Consider the following 24,806-nt stretch of genomic DNA (forward strand, 5'->3'; position numbering starts at 1 on the left):
AATCCCGGGAGCGGAAAGACTTACCTTAGGGGGAAAAACGGACAGATATACACTCGCTTGCACGCGCGCGCAACACTAGAAAATTACAGCAAAATGCAGGAAGACCTGCAGTAGGATGACACTAGGTGCAGGGAGTGTAGGTTGGCTCTCAACATAAACAAATGTAATGTATTTTGGATAAAAATTGGGGACCGCAGTAAATTGATCGAAATGTCAGCAGTTTAGTTGTTTTAGTAGTGTACAATGACACTGGCCATGGAAGCCCACGGATAGATGTAACATATTTTGCATTAAACAGGTAAAAAGACCAAGTATTCTATCATTACACGATTGCAGAAGAGTCACTGGAAGCAGTCACTTATGACATCTAGAAGGGTGTGTGTGTGTGTGTGTGTGTGTGTGTGTGTGTGTGTGTGTGTGTGAAGAAATTTTTAACTTGGAATGACCACATAAAACTTGCTGCAGGTGAGGCAGATGCCAGACTGAGATTGGCTGCCTGAATCCTCAGGAAGAGTAGTCCACCCACAAAGAAGGCAGCTTACAAACATTTTGTTTGAACTATAATTGAAAATTGCTCATTAGTCTGTGATCCTTGTCAGACAGGATTGGCAGAGGAATAGAGATGATCCAAAGGAGAGCACTGTTTTTCATTACAGGTTATTTAGCAAGCATGAAAACATCATGGAAATGCTCAACCAACTCAAGTGGCAGATGCTGCAAGAGAAATTTTCAGCATCACTGTGTGCCTTACTGTTCAAATTTTTGAGAGCTTAGACTCGTAGAATAGTCAGTTAGTATACTGCTTTCTATTACTGTGATAGTGCTCTTTGGGTTGTTTTTTTCTTTTAGGTAATTAGACTTCATTTATTAAAAATTATTTTCGGCAGAGAGTCTGGTGCACTTCCCATTCAAATTGCATTATCTGCGGTGGTCCGCCTTGCATGGTGTTGATTTAGCATTTGATTTGTAATAATAAATTAATTCTGTGTTTTGCTATTGCACTATTCTGTGAGAGCTGTGAATGCATTGCTTTTGGTAGACTACTGGGTTGACCATTAAATATGTGCTCACCATCTGGTTTTACGTCGGGCTCTTATTTTCCCTATCCTCTGAGCTTCCTCCATCACTGAGCAACTGCACATCTGCCTCCTACTTCTCTTTCACACTCTGTGTCCACCACAGATTCTGGCAAAATAAGACTATAAAGGTAAAAAACTAGAGAGATTTGAGCTCACATGGAGACTTACCAACAGTTAATCTTCCAGTGTACCCTTCATGACTGGAGCAGGGAAAGTACCATCTGCCGCATACTGTAAGGTGGCTTGCGGACTGTAGATGTAAACAGTGAGCTTGTGGTTCAGGACTGTGTATTGCTATTCGTCAGTTGTGGTGGTGGTGGTGGTGGTTGTTGTTGTTTTCAAACACTGAAAAGAAAAGTGACAAGCTGCACTATGGTCCATCTATCTACTATTGCAGTCTGCAGTTTTCAGAATATTGTTGCCCATGACAGTTGACTCTGGTGGTACTTCATGTCCATTCGGTATTCAGCTGCTACACGGTTGGTATGACAAGATCCCAGACACATGACATTATGCCTGTATTATGATTTCTACTACTACCATGATTGATGGTGATGGTGATGATGATGATGAGGAGGAGGAGGTCCCATACTCCGAGGAGTGTAGGGGATGATGTGGGAGACCCGCACCGCTGACTAGGCAAGGACCTAGTGGAGGTGGATTGCCATTGTCTTCCTCCGACCGTAATGGGGATGAATGATGAATATGACACAACACCACCCAGTCATCTTGAGGCAGGGAAAATCCGTGACCCAGCCAGGAATCGAACCCGGGACCCCATGTGCAGGAAGCGAGAACGCTACCGCAAGACCACGAAACCTCAAAAAACTGTCTCCCTGTTTAAAAAGTTTTTGTGTCAGAAAATCTTAAGTCACTCAGTGGCGTACCGGTCGCTAGGTTCACTGCTGACTCCATAGATATTGCAGAGGACATTATCAAGAAATCTGAATTATTTGTCTGTTTGTTTCGACAGCAGTCTTTGTCTGTGTGTTTTTCTCCTGTGCTCCCTGTTTGCTGGGGATAATCTCTGGATCTACAGTGTGTTGCAATGTTGAATACTGCCACCACTGCATAATGACCCATTCTCTCCAGTATTTAGGATTCCTTGTGCACACAGATTGGTACTTAGAGGAATTGCTGTTCTAGTAGTAAGGGGGGAGTGTGTTGGTGTAAATGAAGATGTGCCTCCTATGCCTTTTTACACTCAGTGTCACCATTGTTATCAAGGATCTGCCATGTTAACTCAGGTTACAGATCTCCTGAACATCTAGTATTGTGTCCTAATCAGTTGTTTACACACAGATCGAGTCACATCCACATACTAAGTGCATTCCAATTCCCAGTTTAGTGTTCTTTGGAATGCTTTCTCCCCCCCCCCCCCCCCTTCTACATTCATTTATTTCTTTTATTCTGATTTGGTATGAGTACGTGCCAAGCTGACTGTCACCTACTGGAAAGTAGGTTGGCCACATTGAGGGGCTTCAGGTGTTGTAATCCAAACCTTGACTATTTGAAAAGAAGTTGTACGTTCAGCCTCCTTTTCAGCATCATCCCAGGTAGAGGAGCATCCAGTCTCTTGCTTGTTGTTGCTCTGTGGCCTGAATTTTGCAGTATTCATTCCTGTTCAGACAGTGCATAGCTGTTTTCTTCATTGCTTCTAAGCCAAGCAGACACATTGCAAGTAATACACTAAGCGCATCTGCAGAGATGGCACCAAAAACTCCAAACAGCCTGAGGAGCAATCCATGTACTCTTTTTGTAGCATGTGCTGATGTTATCAGTAGCAACATGTGAAGCCAGATACTTGCTCAGTAACACTCAATAGCAGTTAAATAGCCTTGTTATACTGTTGTGTTGATTGCAGCGGTGCCTGACTAAGTGTATCCTGCTTCTGTATTACTTTTCGACCTCTCTTATCCACTTCCTCTAGATGAGTGCTGAAACTGAATTGCTCATCCACCTATGTATCTCGATACATTAGTGAAAATAATAAAAATCTACACACCAAGTGGTGGCAGGAGAATACACACACAAAGATATTTAAATATGAAAGCTTTTGGAACCAGTGGCTCATCTTCCTGGTAAAAAGGTAGAAGTGGAAGGAAGAGGGGTGAAGGAAGAGGACTGGTGAGGTTTAAGAAATGGAGAGATTTCAGAAAAGTCACCCAGAATCCTGGGTCATGAGAGACTTACTGGATTGGATGAGATGTCTTGTTTAGAGCTTGGCCCTTTACATTAAATAAAAATACCTCTTCTTGACACAAGGTACTTTGATCCTAGTCGTTAGCTGGCCATATTTTGGCTTCCACTGTGATTTATTGTGACCCATTGTGGACGGGTCGAAGATAGGGTAATATACAAGACAGAGATTACTACCAAAACATTGTGCATGAGTTAACAAGAGCAGAAAGCTAAGTGCATTGCATGTGATAGAGGTGAGAGGGAGGAGGAGGGGGGGAGGCAAATAGACAGGTCAAAAAAGCAAGATACAGAAAACGAAAAGGGAGTGAAGAAAGGAATAGTTACTGTGAAGGAATGGCAAGACTGACGAAATTAACGTAGTTGAGGCCAGGTAGATGGCAAGAACGAAGGACATGTTGTAGTGCCGGTCCCCACCTGCAGCGTACTGAGAAACTGGTGTCTGGGGAAAGAATCCAGATGACACTTGTGGTGCAACAGGCACTGAAGCCACGACTGTCATGTTGTAGAGCATGCTGTGCAACAGGGTACTGCGTGTCACCGGTATGCACCCTCTGCATAGGTCTATTCATCCTAACTGATAACTTGTTGGTAGTCATACAAATGTACGAGGTTGGTTGAAAAGTTCATGGAACGGGAAAAAAAGTACTTACATTACTGAAAATTTTTTTAAATTTTCAGTGTAGTCTCCTTGTAGGTTAACGCACATCGTCCAACCATGTTCAAGCTCCTTCATCCCATCTCGAAAACGAGTGTGGCAACAATTCATACCTTAGTTCGCGTAATTTTGCCAAGGCGACAGTGTGGGGGCTCGCGTAAAGAGTCGCGGCACCCATCTTGCAGATAATTTTTTCATATCTAGTTCTTCATTTAAAATGTGATATACCCTTTCAGATGGCATGTGGCAAGTGTGAGCAGTTTCATGTACTTTCAATCAGTGATCCTGCGTGACCATTTTGTGCAGTTTTGCAGTGATTTCTGGAGTAGTGACACGTCTTGGCCAACCAGTGTGCAGATCATCATCTAAGCTCTTCTGATCAAATTTAAATTCATTTTTCTACTTGGCAACAGTTGAATATGAAGGAGCAGAGTCCCCCAGTGTATTTTGGAAATTGACGTGAATATCCTTTGCTTTTATACCTTTCTTTACGAAATACTTAATCACTGCGTGAATCACGATTTTTTTCCGTCTTCGCAAATCACTACGCAGGAGCAACAACTGCCATGTCACTGCCACAGCTCTCTTCCAAGAGCACTAATGTGGCATGTGTTCACAGGTAACAGTCCAATGACTATCATGTGAACAACTCGTGCTAGCACTGACCTCTCCTGGTGATTCTGAGAACTTTTCAAACCACCCATTTAAAAGCCGAAACAGTGTTTACATAACAGCTGGTATACGGCGTATTATTTCACAGGTGGCTTTCCCTTTGATAGTACATGTTTTGCCAGTTAAAGGGCAGGTATAGGTTGTGGTCGTAGGGTACATAGGCCAAGTCTTATAGTGGGGGCAGTCACAGGGGTAGGATCCGTAGGGTAGGGAAAGTGGTGCAGAAGGAGCATAGAGTCTGACAAGGATATTGCGGAGATTTGGAGGGAAACAAAAAGCTATTCTAAGTGTGGTGGGGAGAATGTCAGACAGAGTGCACCTCATTTCAGAGCGTGTTTCTAGGAAGACATAGCCTAATTGAAGTAGCTAATTAATACTTCCAAGCCTAGGATAATACTGTGACAAGTGGTGTGCTCCGAAGTTGTTTTTTAGAGGGATCAGCAGTACCAGGATTGGATGTGATGGTCCATAAAATCATCTTTTGAGCTAGGCTCATGGGGTAATTATGTCCAGTGAAGGCTGAGATGTGAATTGATGTATTGCTATAACGCGTCTGTCTTTGGACAAATATGTTTGTCTCAAATACCAAGGCTATATGGGAGGGACATTTGATGTTGAAAGGATGACAACTGTCCAAATGGAAGTACTGTTGTTTATTAGTAGGTTTAATGTGAACAGGAATGTGTAACAGACATGTGGCGAGGATGGGGCCAACGTAAAGAAAGTAGTGTGGGATTCGGAATAGGGCCATGTTAAAGTTAATTGGGAAAATGTGTTTTCCAAGAATTTTAACAGGTGAGCCTCACAATGAGTCCATATCACAAAGATGTCTCAATGTATCTAAACCATACCAGAAGTGGGAGGCTTATGGATCCCAGGAAAGCCCCCTCCAAATGGCCCATGGAAAGGTTGGCATAGGAAGGAGCTATCCTAGTTCCCATAGCTGTGCCCCTGATCTATTTGTATGTCTAACCCCAAAGGTGAAGTAGTTTTTAGTAAGTATAAAGTTGATTAAGGGGAGCAAGAAGGATGTCATAGGTTTTGAATTAGGTGGATGCTGATTGAGGAGGTGTTGAGCAGCAGACTGACCTTGTACATGCTGGATGTTGGTTAGAGGGCGGTGGTGTCAGTGGTGACAAGCAAAGTGTGTGGTGGGAGTGGGACAGGCACAGATTTCAGATGATCCAGAAAATGGTTGCTGTGTTTAATAAAGGAGGGAAGTCTTTGTGCTATATGTTTCAGGTGTTGATCAACAAGGCCAGATATATGTTTGGAGGGTGCTTTGAAGCTAACAGCAGTAGGATGGCCAGGTTGGTTGGTTTTGTGGAGCTGAGGAAGAAGGTATAAAAGATGGGGTTGCGGTTTTGGGTGGGGTACAAAGTTCTGTGGATTGATATGTTAGTCCTTGTGATGGCCCTGAGGTTTTAAGGAGGGATTGTAGGTCAGTTTGAATCACAGGGATGGGTGTCAGACAGCTGGTATAGACATTCATTTACATACCCCCATTAGTCAAGTACAACAGTGGTAGATCTCTTCTCGACTGGTAGAATGATGATGGAGTCATCAGGTTTTAGGGAATGAAGAGTTCTGCAGAGGCCAGGTTAGGGACATGTTATAGGGACCTGCGGTAGGATTTTGAAGCAATGATGGATGTGGAGAATTCTTGGAAGGCTTGTAAGGGAAGATTTTGAGACAGTGGTGGTGGATCAAGTTGGGATCGTGGTCAGAACTGTTCAAGGCAGGGGTTAGTGTCAGGTTTGCTGTTGAAAAGGTTTTCTGATTGGGTTGCAAAATGTTAAGAGGGTGAGTCAAATGAAAACCTTAAGTTTGTAATAACAAATCGAAATTTCGCGCCGTTATCCTGTAAGTTGGTAAGCTTGCTACAAACAGCATACAAAATGGCCTGTAGTTGGCAGCACGGTGCAGATGCACACATACTGTCGCAGTATCAGTGTAAAGGTGGCTGCCCCACTTGAGACTTGCACCAGGGAAGAACAGCGTTCTGTTATTCGGTTTTTGCGTAGTGAAGGTGTGAAACCTATTGAAATTTGTCAACGAATGAAGGTTCAGTACGGTGATGCTTGTTTGTCACAGCAGCAAGTCTATGAATGTAGTAGGAAGTTCGCAAATGGTGTGACTTCAGTGGAAGATGCTCCTCGTCCAGGTCAGGCACAATGAGGTGTGACTCCACAGAACATTGCAGCAGTTGAAGCCGTAGAGAAGGAAAACTGCTGAGTGACACTGAATGACATAGCAGCATATTTACAGATTAGTCATGGGTTGGCACACCACATTGTGCATGATGTGCTCCAATTTCACAAAGTGTCTGCAAGATGGGTGCCACGGCAGCTGACTCCTAAAATGAGAGAATGATGTGTTGATGCTTGTGAAGAACTTCTTTGGCGCTTTGAACGAGAAGGTGATGGCTTCCTTGCAAGAATCGTTACCGGGGACGAAACCTGGGTTCACTTCCACCAACCTGCATTTTGAGTGTCTTCCTCATCCACCATACTCACCAGACCTTGCCCCAAGTGATCTCCATACGTTTGGACCACTCAAAGACACAATGGGAGGAAAGAAGTTCCATTCTGATGAAGAGGTACGCCACGCGGTGCATGAGTGAGTGGTTGTGCCGACTATCAAAATAATTTTTTTCTAAGGGAATTTATGCACTTTGTAAGCGCTGGAGAACTTGCATTGAGTGTGGGGAGATTATGCTGAAAAGTGATACAGCTTTGTACCACTTCTGCACAATAAATAATATTTAAAAAATATTTAAGGTTTTCATTTGACTCGCGCTCGTATTTCCAGATGATCTGGATACAGATTTTCTTTTTATGGGAGTGTTATTAAGTCACATTAGTGGATCTCTTAACAACATGTCTGTATTTTTTTAAATAGCTTACTTTACTCTTTGGTACCAATCGTGCACCTCTTTAACTGCAATGTAATGTAACCTGCTTCAATATTGCTTCTTGAGTTATCTTTTATGAGGACCATTATGTCATCAGAATATGCCCTCTCTTCTTGGAATGAATCGAGCATAAAATTCAGAAGCAAAGGGAGACAAATGGCTCCTTGTGTGCAGCCTTTGGAGAGCTTCATGTTGAACTGTTATCTCTCTGTCTTGTCAGTAACCTTTCAGACAGTTGTGTAGTGCTGCAGGGCAGTCCAACTCTCTCTGATGTGAAAGAGTTCAACACCCCAGCAATGTCTGTCATTATGCTTGCTACATAGTTGTGTGGAGCATTTCGTACTAAGGATGTTGCTTCATTCCTAGAATAATCTTTCTTTGACTTCCCTTTCCTAAGGCCAAAGTGATGAAGACTGACTCCATACAGCACTCTTTGCACCTGCAATTTGCAACATAGCAACTTTTTCAACACGTAAGGAAAATTGTGTAACAGTAGATTAACCTATAGAACTTTGGAACAAAAGGGCCCTGGTGATCACACTTCTTTAAGATTATTACATTTTCCTCTTTCAATAATGTTGATATTATGCCCCGTTGGGAGACATTCATTGTTCAGCTGACTGACTTGTGGACTGATCTGCACATAAAGAGACCGCCAAACTTCCACAGGAATGCCATAGAGACCCAGTTTTTTAATTATATTTTCAATATTTCTTTTTGGACTTCATTGTTCAAGAAAGGACACACTACACGTTCACTTACGTACGTCTCTCTGTTTTTATTGTGAAGTCTCCTATATTTTGCATGTTTGGCCACACACATTGGTCTCCAATATGGTCTGAAAACTACAAATCCATTAATAACCAATCTGGTTGTGCTCAGTTCATACGTCTACTCTTACTCTTCAAAGTTGACAACATTATCACTAATTTTACTTTTTGACATACAGTTTTGTATGGTATGCCCCAAGGATCAAGATGTAGAGTCTGTAAATTACTTCCAACTCTCCATTCTTACTGGTCACAAATTTTCTTGAAACTGTTGCCTCAGGTTCCTGTTCTATTGCAGTCTACAAATGGTATCTTCCACAGTGTTGTTTTTCTGGTAAAATTTTGTTGTTTTGGTGACCTTTAGAGGCTATTGCATGAATATTGTCTGTCTGAGTGCTGGAATTGCTAGTTGCTTATATTGTACTAACTAGGTGGTTTGCTTTCATTTCTGTGTTATTGCATAATTGGCATTGTGGCTTCATCTGATTGAAATTGTATTGATACTAACAATAATAAATGTTTTTACCACTAGTTCATTACTAGCTACTTGTTCAGTGTCCAGCCTTGGGACATGGATTTGATGTGAAGGTTACTTATTTAGAATGTTTGGATTCACTTAAAGAGACCTCCTTCAATAAGATGCAGGACCTGTTCATCTGGTTCCATTTTTAAAGCCTATCCAGTTCAGGTGGTCCTACTGGTAGCTAGGCTACCACCAGCATACTCTCAGCCTCAACAACAACAACAACAACACACACACACACACACACACACACACACACACACACACACAGTTCTGCCATATCCTCCAATTCTCTATTATTTCTTTCCATCACCCATGATTTCTATCCTTCACTCTATCATTGAAGCTCTCATCCTTTATACTTTCTACTAATTCCCATCTTCTCAATCCCACCCAACTGGTCCTCTTCCTAACAGTCTTTGTTCTCTGACCCTTCTACCTCTGAACCTTGATACCTCCTCGCATTGCATATCTTTTCTGGCCCTGGTTAACAGTGATAGTGAATGTTTAAGGAAAAGTAAAGAACATATAACATGCAACCTTAACTCTAGAGCAGGTGAGCTCTTAAATGTTAGAGGAGCAGGCACACAGTGTATTATGCACACATTGATGATAAGTGGTGTGGTAGGTGGCTGTTGAATGCTGTTGATTTATAATTTATTGCATTTTTTTGCTGAGAACTGTTGTTTGATAATGATTTTTGCAAACAGATTTATTAAAAGAGGAATATCTTATTGTTGGGGAACTATTCTTTGCTAAATTCCACGTCTATTTTTTTTCTTCATTGGTTGCTCTTTCATATATGTCTCTTGAACTTTGTAATGATACAGATACTTGCTAACATCAGCTGGTGAATTTGGTATTACAGATCTTTCAATAATATATGGTTTCGTGAGAAGGTTTTTCAGAAAGCTTGATGTTGATGTTTCCAATTCTTTCCATTTGCTTGAAACAACACCTACGCATTGATACCACCCATGTTCAACAGTACGTACCATATAGCCATTGTACATCTTCTTGTCATTCATGTTACTGAGTATTTATTGCACATTTGGTCAACAGTATCAACACCACTCTCTGTCTTTTTATAATCTAGTACAGTGGTTCCCAACGTGGGGGTTATTATCCCCTGAGGGATAAAATGAAAATTTCTGCGTGACAAAAACAGAAGTGTTCAATTGAGTTTTGGTCCCAAAACTAAATAATGTTTAAAAGCCATTTCTATTATTCCTAATTTGTGACACTGTAATACTGATTACATGAGTTGCCAAAATACATTTTTAAATATTAGCATCAACGTGTGATACAATGTGGTGGACATTGCAGTTTGTGGAATGAATTTATGGACAACATTTTTCTCATGTAACCCATTCACTATGTGCATACCTCTTACCATGCTTCTATGACAGTAAAATGGAGATTGATTTATTACATGTGGTTAAATATCTCATTAAAATGCTGTTTCTAAGTTGTAGATAGTTCCCACAGTAGAACAGAAATTGCTTCATTATTCACTTCGCAGCAGTAAACGAACTAATTGACACTGGAACACAACAGTAACTATGTAATGGCTACTCCACTGGTGTAATGCTTACACTGTATTATTATTATTATTATTATTATTATTATTATTATTATTATTATTATTATTAGCAGCAGTAGTAGTAGTAGTAGTAGCTGCAGCAGCAGCAGTCTTAAAACACAAAGAGTTTACAGCCGGAAGTTGTCCAATTTCTGCCAATTCAGAAGGAAGGAGTCCAGTAATCAAATGATTTTAAAACAACAAGTTTTGTGTACATATCTTAATTTAGTCGATTTTAAATTGGTGTGCAGGGTGTGAGTGCAGGGAGTGTCGTTAGGGAGGGTAGTACTGCACAGCCAACATGTTTTTGTTACACTAAGGGGTGATGTTCTCAGAAAGGTTGAGAATCACTGATCTAGTATAATGTGAGGTTTTGTAGTGGCCTCATCTACTGTTCCTTCATTACGCACTGTGGACGTGAGTAAAACAGATTTTTTTGCATTTAGCTACATACAGTACAAGAGCAATGTCTTTCTGGTAATCAAGAACTGTGGATCTGATTTCTCCGCTCTTGTTGGGAAAAAAACTCACGTGGAATTTTTTATTATCTTTTCTTAAGTTTACTACATAAGTATTTGTTTTGAAAGTTGAGAGAGAGCCAGTGGATAGCTAGTATACCAGTCACTAGTGTCACATTTCTACTTGTGTCTGTTATCAGCTCAGTCAGTCAGATGGCTTGTTAAAAACACAAAATTGCCCTTCTGGTTATTTGCCACAAAACACTTCCAACAAACCAGAGTAGAATGGCTAAACATTGCACAGAGCATGTATTGTGATGCCATATTTGGCTGGTTTGCTGGGAATGTATTGTCTGGAGCTGCAACGACCTCTGAATTCTTCTAGTTTCTCGTCAGTAGTAATAAATGCTCCAAGATTGAACCATTCATGTAGTTTTGCACAAATGCATTCAGAAATGTCCTAATAGCAGCTAAACTATGTGTTTTATGTTTCATATTCCTAGTTTCTTTATCATCAAATCTAATACACCTGAGAAGCAATAAAAATCTCTTGTAACTCATGCAGGATCTCAAAACAGTCATTCCTGTTCTATAATTTGACCAAAGTTCCAGTGCATTTTTGTGTCTGCCATTGAGGCCAGTCATATTAAGAATGCCTAACACTGTGCAAATTTCATTTCAGTCTGTCAGCTTAACATCCCTATCTCTGGAATAACTTCCTTCTTACCTTTTTCTGTGGATGTATACATCTGTAAAATGCATAGTTTAATCTGTCAGTTGACACAGATAATTTTATGGAATGATTCAGTTTCCTCTACAATACCTCATGCTACCATTTTAGTGCTTGCAGATATCGTGATATATTTTTTTTGCTGGTAAACTGGATGTCTTTTTATGCATATCAGTTTTCATCCATTTTCTGTGTTTTACCAATAAACACATCATCCTTAGTATCAACGAAAGCTAGCCTTTCATCATACTGAATTTCAAAGCTACTATCATGATCACTTGGTAATATTACTTCATCCTTTCTGTTGGAAAACAAATCATAAGTACCTCTGCGGTCATCATCTTGCGCAAGCACCTTCAAGAGAGTCCACTCTAGTTCCTCCAATGTCAAGTACTTTTGGCCCTAAAATTAGAAGCACAAACTGTTGTTACCAGCTAATGAAGTGTTTTAATGGAAGTCTATAAAATATGCCTCTTTTTAGCAAACTGCTTAGTATAACTGTAAAAGAGACAAGGTTGACAGTTTGAAGTATTACTTGCTTGACCTGGCACGTGGTATACATAGTACACCGCTGTGCGTTTCCAGGAGTAACTAATCATTGCTCTTGACCTTTTGGTGCTGCAATCATTCAGACACAACTAAACATATGCTAAACAATAACTAGAAAGGTATCAATAATTAGATGGCTATAAGGCTTGGCATTTTTCTGGTAGAGGGCAAAAGGTTACTCTGGTGTATTAAATACATATGTACGCGTACTCTAGGGTTAACATGCTCTGCTCATCATCTAGTAACCGTCTTCAGTTTCCCATGTGTGGTTTGAGAGAGCACTTTCCATGTTGTGTGTGTCAAGACACAAGTAATCCGTCTTACTGAGGGTCATTCCACGTCTGTTTCTTCAGAATCCTGTTTCACCTTGAGTGATCCACTGCACCCTTTTATATTAGTTTCTATCCATTTATGTGTTTGTCCCGACCACTAAACTTATCATCTTCAGCATCAAAGAAAGGTAGCCTTTCATCATACTGAATTTGAAAGTCTCTATTGTGATCACTTAGTAATATTACTTCATCCTTTCTGTCGGAAAACATATCATCAGTAGCTCTACAGTCAGCTTCTTCTGCAAGTACCTCTAAAAGAGTCCACTGTAATTCCTCATATGTCAAGTATTTTTGACCTTGATATTAGAAACACAAACTACTGTTAGCAGCCTTACCTCTTATTTCATATATATCATCTTCCACCCATTATAACCATGGTGTACTCATGCTTTAGTATAATGGTTGCATAGTTTGTGTTTCTTGCTAAAGGAACAAACCTTGTCACAGAAAAGCCTCTCTAGCATTAGGCCTAGAAAATCAGCAGTAAGGTAGCTGCAACTTTTTCAGAAGTCAGGAAAATGTTCTGATGGGGGGAAAAAATGATCCTGTATACATGGTAGAATGAAATTGGAAACAATTTGGCAGGTCGAATTTCACAATACTGTATTGCAATAACATAACCGAAATGATAAACATAACTTAATGTACAAAATTTTGCCATTTGTCATTCATTTCCATAGAATGAAATAGTCGAAATTCATGGTGTTTAAGGAAACATTGTCATAATATTGCTGGGTTGTCAAAATGATGAGAAATCAAGCTTCTATGAAGAGAAACAGTGGGACAGTGAAGATGAACAGTGGGACAGTGAAGATACTGCAGTGAAAAGCTGAAATACATATCAGTCTTGTATTATTATCTTTTAATCTTTGCTATAGTTGTATGGTTTCCAGATACCAAGCTTCTGTATAAAAACATGTAACACACAGGTTATTAATGTTTTCACTTAAGTTTGGTTGTAGGCAATCGCTTGGTTTATATAAATTTCCTGTTCAAGGCATACACTGACGAATCAAAACATTAAGACCACCAGCTTAATAGTGTGTTGGTCCACCTTTGGAGTGCACTAGAGCAGCAATTCTGTTTGGCATGGATTCAACAAGTCCTTGACAGGTTTCTGTAGGTCTGTGGCACCAGATGTCCATGCAAAGATCAAGCAATTACTGTAAATTATGGGCTGATAGTTTGTGGGTGCTTAGCTGGCACCTAATAGCATGTCAGATGTATTCCATGTGGTCCAGATCAAGTGAATTTGGTGGCAAAGGCATCAACTTGATTTCACTATCGTGCTCCTCAAATTGCTGTAGCATCATCTGGCCTTGTGACAGAGCCAATTATCTTGCAGGAAGATGCCACCACCATTGGAGATGACATGAAGATAGGTAAATGGTTTGCAATAATGTTCATGTAATCCACAGTTGTCATGGTTTCTTTGATTTTAACATAGATCCTGTGGGAGCTCAGGTGAATGTGCCCTGTAGCATAATATTGCCCCCACCAGCCTGCATCTGTGGCGTAGTGCATGTTTCAAACAGCTATTCACCTAATGATGCCATATCCAGACAGAACCGTCAACATAATGTGACAAGAAATGTGTTCATCTGACCAGGTAACAAATTGCCATTAATCCACAATCTAGTTTCTAAGTTCAAATGCCACTGTAATCACAATTGATGGTGTCATTGGGTCAGTATGGAGCCACCTACGGATTGTCTGCTGCAGAGCCCTGTGTTCAACAGTGTGCACTGAATGGTGTGCTCTGAAAAACTAGTGCCAGCAACAGCATTGCACCCTCGTTGTCAGATGTGCCACAGATCACCACCTTTCCTCCTCTGTAAAGCAGGACATCAATCACCTTGTCACCTATTTGCGATCTCGCAGTCCTGCAACCACTTTCCACAGATGCTCATGTCAGTAGCAACAAACAACTGAGCTGCTTTATTGTTTCTGACACATCTCTCCTCCCAACTGCTATGCTATAAGAATCTGCCCTAGAATGATTCCTCATTTGTTTGTGCTCTGTTAATAAACTTTTCTTACTATTTCATATGCCCAAATTGCTTCCAGGCATTATTCATTTTTTTGGTGGGCAGTGATTATAATGTTTTCACCCATCTTTATGCTTGTATCTAAAAGGACTGAAATAAACTTCCTACCAGTTTCCCTCATTTCAACAGTGAACAAGTTCCATGTTCACTGTGAGCAGGTTAGGGATAACAGTTAACTCAAGAAGTACAGATGATGTTTGGTCCAATAATGAAATAGAAAAAATTATTTGAGTAGACAATCTGCATTTTTAAAAATTTACTCTATTTATTTTTTTATTTAGTTTTGAGAAAGGAAGTGCATGGTTATGTTCCCACTGCAGTCAGGCACTACATTGAAATGCATCCAAAGTAACATGCACTTGAAAAACCAAAATACTTTTACCACTTTTTACTTATGGACAACAGGAGAGTGAATTTTGTGATTCTATAATAAAATAGTACAGTAGCAAATAAAATTAAACGTACATTAAGTAGGCTCCATATTTTATTAATTAACATATTTGATGGCACATAACTAATGACAGAGGAAAAAAAAATTGTACATGAATTTGTAGAGTTTTGAAATCGTTGCAGTTACAGCGGTGAATCAGATGAAAGAAACACAATTTCAGAAGTAATGCCACGTGAGGTATATAAAGCCAGTCGAGATATGAAGAAATTAAAGCTCCCAGGATGTGATGTTTTAGTAGAAATGGTTAATGCTGGAAGGAAACTAATATGAAAGGAAGTTGCAAATTACGTACAGAATTCGTGCAGAGGAAAAAGTTAGTCAAAATTGATGCAGTGCAGTAATTGTTCACTTTACAAAAGAGGAGACAGACAAAATCTACAGATCTATTGGCATTCTCTCCTTAATGCACAAGAAATTTGAAAAAATTTCCACAGTCTCCAAAGCAGAAAAAAAATTAATGAAACAAAGGAAGAGGGTGGTTCTTGGTGTGGATGTAGTGCAATGGACTACTTTTAATTTGTGAACAAAACTGTTGGAATGAATTAACCATACTGTCTGGGTTCATAGATTTTGAGAAAACTTATTAAACAAAACACTGATTTACACTGTGGCACAGTACTGAAAAACAGTGACAGTGGCCTTGGCAGACACGCAGTCATGCGTATGAGTTGCGTTTGTGTGTTTTGTCCAATTCTGATGAAGGCCTATTTGGCTGATAGCTTCGTTTGACAGTCTTTTTGTTGTGCTGTCTGTTCTCCGCATCTCCACTATTTGGTAAGTAACAACTATCCTTTTCATGATATTGTCATTATTCCATCCTGGATTTTCCATTGTTTGATTTATACTGAAAAACATATGTATCAAAACTACAGCTTCCATTGACTTTTTTTGGGATGTAAAGGAGAGTTTGATAGGAACGTGCTACATCTCCAAAAAGATTCCCAGCAGTTGTAGAGGATGCAATTAATCCTTAAACTATGAAAATGAAGAAGTAGTGTGTGTTTCTGGAACTTGCAGGAAGCATCTTTGTTTTGCTGATTACATGTTAAAGCTTGTTTCTAGTTTAGATAAACTTCATCAGTGAATGGAATAACTAAAAAGACCAACTTTAATATGGACGAAATTCATTTATAATAAAACTCAAGTAATGTCCATTCAACACATTAAAAAGAAAGAGCAAATTAACAAAGTAGCCAGTTCATGATTTTTGTGTTTAGGGCCATTAAATGTGTCTTGGTGGACTGGAAAAGAAATACACAGTAAAAATGACCTGGAGCACTTCTAGCATTCTAAATAGGGTTTTCGAAACTAAGCTTCTGATGTGTGTGTAAAGGGAAGTTTATCATATTATGTGTGTACATCAGCATTGTGCCATAGCAATGAAATCCATTCAAACATACAGGAATACTCAATGAGCAATACAGACACTCATTTTTGTGATTGTTAGAAGAAACGCGAAAACAAACATCTGTGCCATAGAACAAATTTGAGTCATATATGTGTAACTGTAATAAAAATTAAAGGGAGATAGGTAGAAAATGCATTCAGGTGAATGAAAAGTAGGTGAATGAAGGACTTGTTTGATGAATTCTAAGAGATGGGAAAAGATTGAGATGAAAATATAATAGTAGATGGACAGGTGGCACCAGAAAACATGCGGGAACAACATGGATATGCATAACGGAACACTATAATACATAAGAAAGTCTAGATCAGGCCCTTATCCAACAGTCATCATTAGACTGTAAATATGTTCATCGGAATCCGTATAACTTTGTTATTAGCACCCACATATTCCGTAGTACTGAATAAATATTTTTGTGAATTCTGTTTTATCAGCCACTAAAAGGAATTTTTGTCAACATGTATGATATATTTCAGTTATGTCGACTGTTAATCTGGATGGTAAATTTGCTGGAAACTTATTTATACTGCTGCGAGAAGTTGAGAGGTGGTCTCCCCCCCCCCTCCCTCCCCTGATTCTTTCTCGTGTGCATGATATTGCAAGGGCACTAGGGGATATCCATATCACAGCAAGCAAGATTTGGAAAATGGGCATAAGATAACTAAAACTATTGTTTGAGCACTGCTTTTGGCCAGTAGCTGGTCAAAATAACTTGCTTTTGTTTGACTTCTGGTCTGTATATAAAAATCAGACTCAATTAGAGCAAACTATCCCTCCTGAAAACTGTGTAACATTGCAATTCACACCACATTGAACCATTGGACAAATTCAGCCTCTGGATGTTTTTTTTATTTTATTTTTTATTCTGTGCCTGTAAAAGATATTATCAAATTATTTGTAGCTACGCCTTAAAGGATAGCCAGTTTCACGATAAGCTCCATGACAAACTATTTTGCCTTTGATTGCATGCCATCAAATTCCATCATTTCTCATCAGTCTGTTACATCATCATGAGTCTATATGCATTCTTTAAGAGTGGATACCTAGCTGAAAATCCTGCACAGTTAGTTACACCCAACAAGTTCACCTTCGATCTTGATGGTGAAAACCTTTGTGATCACTGTGGCACGCAATTTCTCATTTGGCGTTCGTGGTGTAAGTTAATGATTTGTTTTGAACATTTCTTGAATGTCGACGGTGTCCATTTCGTGAAGTATGATACATACGCACCGTAGGAGGTTGATCTCTGCACCTGCTGGACACTCATTTTCTGTTGCCTTCCTCATGCACGCGGTGAGCCATTGGCAGCTAAAATTTTTCCTGACATAATTATTAACGTAACACTTTGACTTGAGCCTTATTAAAGATTGAATTTGTGACCTCACACTCAAGGAGCTGCTTGTGAGACATGGGGAAGATATTTGATCGTACTTTCTCTCTGAGGTGGAGGGTTGGGGAAGGGATGGAAGAAGAGACCAACTCTTTTAATGTAGACCTTTCTGAGATGAAGATGATGGATGGTCACGTCCCTTTTTTTATGTCCAGTTTATACTTTATGAGTTTCGTTACATCAATAATTTCATAACTCGAAAATTGGGAAACGCATTCTATAGATCTTTATGATATTGTAGAATTCTCGAAGAAAAATCTTGAATCTAGATTAACAGATTTTTTGTTTTGTTTTAATGTTAGTCAAAATTGGAAGAGATTGAGCAAATCAGACAAGGACAGATTTAGGAAAGATGCTGCTAATGTTTATCAGATCATGGTTTAATTTCGAAATGTTGACTTTTAAAAAACTCATTATCCTGAGCATGGAAGATGAGATGACCTTTGACAGCCTTATAACTGATGAATTCTACAATTAATACTTCCAGTTTACTGGCAGACCAAAAATGGGATTATTTCTGTAGTGAAACTAAAGCACTGCACATATTAAACGTAGGTGAAATCTGTGGAAGGTGAACCTCTTGTTAAAATAAACTGTAATATGAGTTGCTCAGAATTCTTTCAGCATGTTCTAAATGAGAAGAAACTTGCAAAAGTCGCTGCGTCAGACAAGAAGTACGCTATCAAAAGTATAGATCAAAAGTATCCGGACACCCCCAAAAGTATACGTTTTTCATATTAGGTGCATTGTGCTGCCAGGTACGTCCAGGTACTCCATATCAGCGACCTCAGTAGTCATTAGACATCGTGAGAGAGCAGAATGGTGCACTCTATTGAAATCACAGACTGCAAACATGGTCAGGTGAGCGGGTGTCACTTGCGTCATACGTCTGTACACGAGATTTCCACACTCCTAAACATCCCTAGGTCCACTGTTTCCGATTTGATAGTTGAGTGGAAACGTGAAGGGATACGTACAGCACAAAAGTGTACAGGGTGACCTCGTCTGTTGACTGACAGAGACTGCTGACAGTCGAGGAGGGTTGTAATGTGTAATAGGCAGACATCTATCCAGAAAATCACGCAGGACTTCCAAACTGCATCAGGATCCACACGAAGTACTATGACAATTAGACGGGAGGTGAGAAAACTTGGATTTCATGGTGAGCGGCTGCTCATAAGCCACCCATCACGCCGGTAAATGCCAAACGATGGCTTGCTTGTTGTAAGGACTGTAAACATTGGACGATTGAACAGTGGAAAAACGTTGTGCGGAGTGACAAATCACGGTACATAATGTGGTAATCCGATGGTAGGGTGTGGGTATGGCAAATGCCCAGTGAACGTCATCTGCCAGTGTGTGTAGTGGCAACAGTGAAATTTGGAGGCGGTGGTGTTGTGGTGTGGTCGTGTTTTTCATGGAGGGGGCTTGCACACCTTGTTGTTTTGCGTGGCACTATCACAGCACAGGCCTACATTGATGTTTTAAGCACCTTCTTGCTTCCCACTGTTGAAGAGCAATTTGGGGATGGCGATTGCATCTATCAACAGGATTCAACATCTGTTCAAAATGCACGGCCTGTGGCAGCGTGGGTTACATAACAACAACATCCCTGTAATCGACTGGCGTGTACAGAGTCGGCCTGAATACTACAGAACACCTTTGAGCTGTTTTGGAATACCGACTTCGTGCCAGGCCTCACCTACCGACACCGATATCTCTCCGCAGTTCAGCACTCCGTGAAGAATGGGCTGCGATTCACCAAGAAACCTTCCAGCACGTGATTGAACACCAAGTGGGGTAGTGCAGTGGTTAGCACACTGGACTTGCATTTGGGAGGACGACGGTTCAAACCCGTCTCCAGCCATCCTGATTTAGGTTTTCTATGATTTCCCTAAATCGTTTCAGGCAAATGCTGGGATGGTTCCTTTGAAAGGGCACGGCCGATTTCCTTTCCAATCCTTCCCTAATCCGAGCTTGTCTCCCGTCTCTAATGAGCTCGTTGTCGACGGGACGTTAAACACTAATCTCCTTCTCGTCCTCCACATGCTTGAATATATGCCTGCGAGAGTGGAATCTGTGATCAAGGCTATGAGTGGCCCAGCACGATATAGAATTCCAGAATTACCGATGGAGGGCTCCACGATCTTGTAAGTAATTTTCAGCTAGGTGTCCGAATACTTTCGATCACATAGTGTACGTCTGTAAGTTCCAGCCACAGTCCTATATTAGATGCTGCGTTGTGTTTGGAGTGTCCCTATTTTCGTGTTTCCAAAGGCGATAGTCTAGCAGCCCAGCATTGCCCATGAGGAGTATCAGACTCCAATAAGACACGGTGCAAGACCATCCGAAATGGCATTACCGCGGCATGCCCGGAAGATAATTAACAATATTTATGCAGGCCATGACATCTGTGCAGAAAGTCGCCACTGATGGGGAAATTCTTCATTTTTCGCAATGTGATTGTGCCTATGAACATCGGACCATCAGACACATTGTAAACAAGCTGTAGCAGAAAAGCTTAGCGGAAATCTAGATTATTTCTTTGAAGTGGCAGAGGCAGCCCTTGAATGGGTTAGAAAAACAGGACTGCAGCATCGTAATCTACAGACTTTACACCCGAGGTTGCCATATTCTGGCATCGGTAATATGTCACGTGACCAAAGCCGTGCTTCCAAAATGACCGACATCAATGTTTCGTTTCGACACCGTGGTGTCATTGAATTACTTGTTGAAGAAGGAAAATGTGCAGCTTAAATACGCCTCAGACTTCATCATGCCCACAGAGATGTCTGCATGGGCGGTGCCAGCGTTGTTAGGAGATGGGTGAAACATTTCAAAGATGGAAACACAAGTATCCAAGATGAGTCTCGTAGAGGTCGCTCTCGAACTGCCCCATGGAAAGCAACAAGGGAAGATTCTGACTGATTTTCTTAACCTGGACAAACCATAAATTCTGTCCGCTATGCCCAGACACTTTCGAAGGTACGTCGTGTACTACGCGATAAAAACACTGGGAAGAAGATAATCCTGAAACAGGATAACGCGCGTCCTCGCACTGCTCGTGTCATTGTGCAGAAAATCAGGACATTTTGGTGGGAAACTCTTTCATATCCTGCGTGCAGTTTCGGAGACGATGGAGGATGTTTGGATGTTTGGCAGTTAGTGCGTCAGTCTTGGGGAAGCTAGAACGGGGTTCTATCGTAAGAGCATTTTCAGACTTGCAGAACAGTGAAAAAAAGATGTGCAAAGAAATGGAAAATATGTTGAAAAGTAACATCAAGTAAGTAGATTAAAATGATGTGCTTGGTTTGTCTAACAAATAAAGATTACAAATTAAAAAAAAATGTACTCTTAACTTTCAATATGGCCAGTAGATACAGTGTTCTAGTTTTACTTATTTCGTAAAATTAAGCAATTTATGTACGTTAGTTCTGTTTTTATTGACATACGCTAATTAAATAATAAGTCAAAAATACGAGGAGAGGCCTGAATTGCAAAGGGAGGAAAAAATCATCTTTCATGAGGACACTGCACCTGCTCACAAGGTATTTTTCAGTGGGAGAATGTGAAGGCGGAAGTTGGAAATGGTGGGCATTCACAATGTTTACTGTATTTAGTACTTTTCGACATTCATCTGTTACCATATTCCAACTCAAAAACGTTGGGATCACAAAGATGTCATGGCAGCCATAAATAGGTATTCTGCAGGCCTTCCTGAATCGCACTTCTAGGATGGAATCTGCTCATTGAAAAACCATTGAACAAATTACACTAACGTAAAAGTGAACTACACAGAAAAATAAGTACAATTTTTTACGTACAGCCGTAAATACATTATCCTCGTATTGTATACTGGGCGTGTTTATGGCCTATGTGTAGTGCAGCAAATAAGGAAACGGACAGAAACAACATAATTTGTAAAAGTATTGGATATGTTATTTTACACTTAATTTAGCGTAATTAGGATAACTGTTTTTTGAAAATTTTATATAGGAAAAGAAGCTTAAGCGTATAAGCGTCAGTTCTTGTGGTGAATTTTCAGTCAGAGGTCTGCGAAGGTATTTCTTGAAGGATGTAATGACGGAGTTTGGTTCCCTGTGGCTCCGCCCTCTCACTGCTGAACGAGCAGATCGCTGCAGCAGTATTGCCGTTGATATGCAAGCTTAGACTGTAGATAACGGAAGAGAGAGAATCGGTTGTGTGGGGCTAGACCTCCCTCCAGCAGCTAGTGGCTACCGCGCAAAGTTGGAGTCGATGGGATGAGACGCGCTGCGCACCCCTGCCTGCGGTCGGGGCAATGAAGGACTTCCTCCTTACGGCGCGCAGGATACGGCTCATTGCAGAGGAAACGGCTCATCAACAGAGGTTTTTCCCTGCTTTCCCCCGACGTAGATGATAGAGTCTGAACTTTCTTCAATACGCGCTCTTGTTCTGGGCGTCGGTTACCACCCTTGTACACCGTCGTTTCGGGACACTCCTCCTTAAATTTGCTAGTCTGCTCAAACGGGCTGTGCTACGTGTTGGCACTGAAGTGTAGCCCTGCACGACGTATCATGCAAAAAATAAGGAAACCCTGCGGAAAACGGAGCGCTTCTTAATTTTCAGATGCTGTGAAATAAAAGACGTTTCTGTTATGTCTTGCATGCATTCAGATGTACGGCACTAAGCACAAAGAAAACTTTTTTGCGAGTCTCACTCGCTTTTTCCTGACTCTCGGTATGCTTTGTACCGAATGTATCAGAAATACCTTTACAAACTTTGGCGCCGTTTCTCATCAGTTCAGGAAGTAAGTCCACGTTGACATATTTCCCAATTTCTCTCTTTTTTGTTACTAATGAAAGAATGAGAAATTAATAACACATGGTCAAAATTTCCTCAGCTTGGTTCTGCATGTACATGCACTTAACAGATGTTTGTGGGCGTATTAAAATGCTTCATGCTAGACACCAGCAGAAGTTCAGTATTGCATGGTCTGGAAAGTCCAGACGTTCTCCCAACATAGCATAAGTTGAAAGTACCCGATACTAGAAGCAAAACCAGCTTTTAGACATGGGTTGTAAAATGTATACCTTAAGAGCCTTCATCTTAGCTGCTGTGAAACACATCTCTTCTACTGAACTAGTTCTCGTGACTCCTAAGGTATTCATTTTACAGCCCTTTTTTTTTACTAGATCTTTTTGCTACTAGGATCGTGTACTTTCAACTGTGCGTATTAATTATGATTCACCCTGTATATACTGCGTGGTCTGAAACAGTCTGGAAAGCTTGTAAGGGTGTTGCAGGGTGCGTTGTGCGTGTTCTTCGTTTGGTTTCCTAAAACCGAACAAGAGAGCGATACAAAATCAGGACGTGGACCGGCAGTAACGATCGAAACCGAACTACGGGCTGAGCAGTTTCGTGCGCTGTCGTGTACGATATAAGAACACCTAATACTAACTGATCTGTTCGGACTTCGCGCGCAACAGCACGGTGGGAAAACTTCAGTGCTACTTCACTCGGAAACGGCGCAACATATCAAATTCTTTCTCAACAGCTGTTATTTCTCAGCATAACCCTGCAACAGCCTGAAAAGCTTTTCAGTCTGTTTCTGACCACGCTGCGCATGGGAGGACCAGTTCCATGGCCACTTGTCTTCTCGTTGCAGAGGCCTCAACCCAGTAGATTATTATCTATATGTGATCGCTCAACTTTTCTCGGTGCGATTGATTAGTAGTGCGCTTCCGCATGTTGTGGGAGTTGTTGTTTCCGCTTTAGGCACAATGTTTCTACGACCGATCCAGCCGTCGTCTTCAGGTGCTGGACGTTCCATAGTCTGGCTGCGGTCCGGCCAGCGACATCTGAAAAAGAAGGCTGTGTCGGTCGTCGAAATATTGTGCATAAAATGGAAACAACTCGGCAGAATACATAGACGCACACCAGTAACTATCTATAGGGGCGCAGGCTTTCCTAGATGCATCGTGTTGGTAGTCTCTAAAATCATTCAGCGTCTTTTAATAGTGTTTAAAAGAGTGCGACATTCTCTCATGTAACGAATGCTTACCGGCGTTGAAGAGAGCAGAGGATGTTTTGAACATTTGCTGTGAGTTTCTGACTTCAAAACATTGTGATATGTTCTGTAATTCATGATTCAAAAAATGAAGCATGGTTGTTCTTGCACAGTGTTACATGGTTTCGAGTAGTACATCATTTGTTAGACACACATTAGACAGTCCTTGTTGATAAACCAACAGTTGTGCAAATTTATTGATAGTGTGGTCAAGGGCACGCCCAAACACGATAGGTTTTTTCTGACATTCTGCCAGGTCCCTGTGTCGACCCTTACTGCGCTGTTTCCGTACAACCGACAGGCACATGCACACAACGTCATCGCCATGACTTACGTCAATGCTGTAGAGTCACTTGATCGCCTGGTATCTTTTCACTATCTACACCAGCCCAAAGTGTCCGGTTTGTTCTTTTGAGACGTGACATATTTGCTGTTAACATCTGCGGCGTTCGTGGAGCAGTGCAGGAGCCGTTCAGTGCATCATACAATCCATCCTCTTGCGTTTTCACCGGTAATGAACAAGAGCTCTCAAGCACGTATTACCCGTATATCCAGCGTGTAACTAAATTACAGTTACAGAATATTGAGGACGGATTCCTTACTCAAAAACATTGTCTAGTAAATATGGACTCTAAAATGCAACCTTAAAAGCTATGAGTGCTAAAATGCATATCTAAGGAGCTATGAGTACTTGTTCATCTTCGATACTGTGAAACACATTTCTTCTACTGCACACTGCTTTCCATATGTTGGGAGGAGGCAGTATGGACCATAACTGTGAGCACTTTCTCAGTAGAAGAAATGTTTCACAGTAACAGAGGTGAACAAGCACTCATAGCTCTTAAGGTATGCATTTTAGAGCCCATGTTTACTAAACATTTTTTTCTTGTTATGGTGTAAGGAACCTATCCTCAAATTCTGTAAATGAAATGTAGCTCATATATTTCCCTCGTTGACCAGTTCGTTGTGACGATGGTCGTCAACATATATGAGTAGC

General features: G+C 40.7%; 1 protein-coding gene across 2 annotated transcripts in view; it reads left to right on the forward strand.

Moving 5' to 3' along the window:
• LOC126253437 (eukaryotic translation initiation factor 5B) overlaps positions 1–24,806 on the forward strand; it is a 432,003-nt gene that overhangs the window by 216,466 nt on the left and 190,731 nt on the right. The gene's annotated exons all lie outside the window — the stretch shown is intronic.

Source organism: Schistocerca nitens, chromosome 4 (assembly GCF_023898315.1).
Source record: "Schistocerca nitens isolate TAMUIC-IGC-003100 chromosome 4, iqSchNite1.1, whole genome shotgun sequence".
Lineage (NCBI taxonomy): Eukaryota > Metazoa > Arthropoda > Insecta > Orthoptera > Acrididae > Schistocerca > Schistocerca nitens.